This window comes from Podarcis tiliguerta, assembly GCF_965153285.1.
Source record: "Podarcis tiliguerta genome assembly, chromosome: 8".
Taxonomy (NCBI): domain Eukaryota; kingdom Metazoa; phylum Chordata; class Lepidosauria; order Squamata; family Lacertidae; genus Podarcis; species Podarcis tiliguerta.
Window position 1 is genome coordinate 49,366,958 of NC_139541.1, and position 4,011 is coordinate 49,370,968.

General features: G+C 42.8%; 1 long non-coding RNA gene across 1 annotated transcript; it reads left to right on the forward strand.

Annotated features, from left to right (window-relative positions):
- The first annotated feature begins 883 nt into the window (after positions 1–883).
- Positions 884–1,660, forward strand: LOC310684085. Its single transcript, XR_014514681.1, has 2 exons — positions 884–1,299; positions 1,387–1,660. It is a non-coding gene; the product is annotated as an uncharacterized lncRNA (long non-coding RNA).
- The last annotated feature ends 2,351 nt before the right edge of the window (positions 1,661–4,011 follow it).

The window sequence follows — 4,011 nt, forward strand, 5'->3', positions numbered from 1 at the left end:
GATGCAATGTGACTAAAAGAACAACAATAAGACCAGCTTTTGCCAACCTCATGCCCTCCAGTTAATTTTGGACTACAACTCCCATCAGCCTTAGCAAGCACAATCAATGATCAGGGAGGGTGGCTTCCTCACCAATGTTCTAAAGGCACATTAACCACTCAGCTTAGACTAGCCTATAACACACACACACACACACACACACACACACACACACACACGGGGCGGGGAAGGTGTTCTTATCCCAGTCCATAACTGAATTAAATTTGAAATTGTTTTTATATGTGAAATTGCATTGAATGAAATAAATAAATGGAATAAAGCCAAAATAAAATAGATTAAAAGGTGGGGCTGTCTCTTGGCCTATCCTTCTTCTAGGACAGGATTCGCCAACAGGGGTCCCTCACAAGACATTGCTGTCCAGCTCCCATTGTCCTTGGCCACTGGCCATCTTGGCTGGGGCTGATGGGAGTTGGAGTCCAACACCACCTGGAGGGCACTCGGTTGACCACCCCTGCTCTAGCAGTAAAAACAAAGTCAATCTGTTGCTGCTGCAGGAGAGAGAAACATTACCCTTTGAAGGACTCAGATTGACTTGGTGAGTCTCACTGATCAGTGTTCAAGAGCCCCTGATTTATATGACTCCAGAAGGGGCACTTTGATCCCTTAAAAAATAAATAGAGCAGGCTTAAAAGGGATCGCTGCTGATGAGTGGCAATTTGGTGCCATTTGTATGTTTTGGCAAAGTTCAAAGGTCTGGACTTTTGCTGATATATATAAAAATTTTAAATGACAATGCATCACTGTGGCCGAGAGAACAGAAGAATGCCGTCCATAAACAAGAAGCAAACAGGGTTGCTAGGTAACCAAGAATGAAGGCCTAAAAGCTGATTCCGCTCTGAGATTAAGGCATGTTTTCAAGTGAAGGGACACACACACACACACACACATATCCAGCACATTTCTTCTTCAGAAATATTGGCCTAATACGATTTTTGAACAGAATACTTTGACTTCCTCTCCCCTCACCAGATAGAACCAGGAGATAACATTAGCCACTCACAAAGCAGTTTGTGACCACAGCCTTATCTGTGGGGAAACTGGGAGGCTGCCAGATGAGAACTGTTAAAAAGGAGGGCAGAATGACACATGGGAACAGCCTTCCCCCTCCCCAGTGCCCTCCAGATGTTTTTGGACTACATCTGACCCAGCAGAGCCAGCTGGGTCCACTACGCTCATGTAAGGCCACGCCCTTCTTCAGGTAGTCATCTTCTGGGTCACCGACTGAAGCCATGACAGTCAGTAAGTTTCCTAATTATGCCAATATTTCCCTTTGCAGTGCTGATCAGACCTCCCCAATGTTCTAATTCTGTCGTCTCTCTCCTGTAGACGCAGCAAAGAAGGCAAAGCGTTTGATTTGCATGTAGTGAAATGTGTTGGTGGTGAAGGCTGGGATTTCTCAGAAACACTTCACACAGCGCTTCTCGGGGAACGTACTGTCGCTTGCTTGTCTCTCACCTCAGAGGCACCCAGCCCCAAACTTTCAGAATCCTCTGTGGGATTTTTTTATACTCGATCCCGTACTCTGACTTCTTGCTGTTTTGTTGTAATTTTTTTTGTAGTATATTTTTTAAAATTAAATTTTCAAACATTTTCACAATAATCTTCATATCAAATAGTTACATTCTTTCATAAATTGACTTTCCACCCCTGTTTCCAAAGCGTTTTTACTCAGACATTTTCTACTGCATTATATCTTTATCTGTTTCAAAACGTTTCTCTACGACAATTATTTCATCATTTTTCTTCTGCTGCTTTTATCTTGAATCCTGCCCACAATTTCATTTGACTATCGTGGTTTTTTTAATAGTCCATGAAAGACCTCCATTCCTCTAGGAAAAGTTCATTATTTTGATCTCTTAATTTCACTGTCAGCTTTGCCATTTCTGTGTAGTCCAGTACTGTTTCCTTGTATTTTTGAAAAAATGAGGAATCTGCCAAGTTGCTAGCCCTCTTCAAGTGTTCAAAGCATGGTTAGCACTATGTGGTGCTCTCCAGATGTTACTCAGCTGCAATTCCCATCATTCCTCACTGCTGGACATGCTGGCTTGGGCTGATGAGAGGTAGAGTCCAAAATCAGTAGGGCACCACTTCCCCTGGTGTTGAGGCTCAAGGCGTGGTGGTGTGTGCTAGCCCAGCTGATTCCTGATTGAAAGGCAGATTAGAAAGAAACCATGTTCAGCTGGAGGTCTCCCTGCGGACCTTCATATTCTTCATGCTCAGTGCACAAAAAGTTAGCAGAGGAGGGGGCAGGGTGGGACTGGCAGGGATGTTGAACATGCAGGCAAGGCTGGCACAAACAGTGCCACACACATAAATAAAAGCCTAAAAGAGCCTTTTGGATCTGGCCAATGGCCCATCTAGTCCAGCATCCTGTTCTCACAGTGGCCAACCAAATGCCTGTGGAAACCCCAAGAACTGGAGACGAGCGCAACAGGTCTCTACCCACCTGCGATTCCCAGCCTCTGGTATCCAGAGGCATAACCGTGGAGGTGGAACATAATGACAGATGGCCAAGTCACTATATGCATGCGTTCATTTCAGCATCCATTTTGTTTCATTTTTTCATCAATCTGCGAATTATATATTTTACTTAAAAAAAGTCCTCATGAAATGTAACAACATCTATTAAGGGTATTTTTCTCAAAATGTGTTTTTCTAAACCTATTTTGCCTCAAAATATATATTTAGAAATATTTTGACCCTTTTTTTTTGAGCTGTCAAATTATGTTGGAATATTCAGGAAGCACAAAATCCAATGGATTTCCAAATAGGTAATTAATTCAGGAGGCTAGTTCTAGGGATGGGGGGACAAAATCCATTCTGTTCATATTTAAAGGCAAACTTGCCAAATTTGCACTTTCTGAAGCAATATGTGAACTCGAACACAGCAATTCTATGAAAGTTGCAGGTTACTGAATTTTGCAATGCTGTTCTCCAGCCAAGTAATGTGTACAAAAATGCATATACTTGTGTAAAATGTGCACTTGTGCTCCCTCAGCTAATAGCTGCAGAGACGTCAAAAGCTGCACTCTGTGTTTATGTTAGGTTTTCTTTTGTCAAGTTTACTCAAAGGGAGATGCGAAGAAAAGCTAATAAACTAATAAATTGACATAAATACTGTTTTGCCACAAACTTACACATTTTGTACTTTAATTTGTAACCTCACTCATCTCTTTTTTAAAATCCTATTAAGCACCCTGGAAAATTGCTTGCAGCCATGCTTTGCATTGGGAAATAGGTTTCTAGCTGTTTATTGACAACCAACAGAATTTGGATTCCATGTGGCAAGATTATAGGTTGCCACATTCTGAGCCTTGCTTTCTTGAAAGCATGTGGATTCTTTCCAAATTGGCTGGGGTGTGTGTGTGAGAAAGAGAGAGACAATTTTACAAGGCCTTTCACCTTGCAGAAACAGAGGCCAAAGTTTCTCCCCCCCCCCCCACGATGGTTGTGTGCAACAGCTCTTAAGCTGCGTCTGTGGGCTTTTTAGGACCCGGGGGGGGGGCAGTTTGGAAATGTCAGCAGTTGTAGGATGCAGACATTTTCTTTTTACCAATGCCATGCAAGCAGGTTCATTAAGCATTAATGCATGAGTGCACGAATTGCCATTATTTATAAGCCTGCCATGTTGCTTTATCATTAGACATTTTAATAAAATATGAATGAATGCTTTCTCTTCTCTTTGGCAATCACTCGTAGCCAAGTAAGATTGTCTTCCATAAACATGGTTTTAACAATGAGTCCGTAAGTGACTGTGGAGGCCAATTCTAGATCCACACGTCCTTCCACAGTGGGGACACTGGTTTCTAGGTGGGAGTTGGTCATGGTGTGGATTTGCCAAGCGTGCCTTCCTCCTAGCACATTTCTCCCTTGAGTCCTGAGTTTGAGTGTCTTCAAAGCCCGCGACACCTTTGGTAAAGCTGTTCTCCAACTGGAGCGCTCGCAGACCAG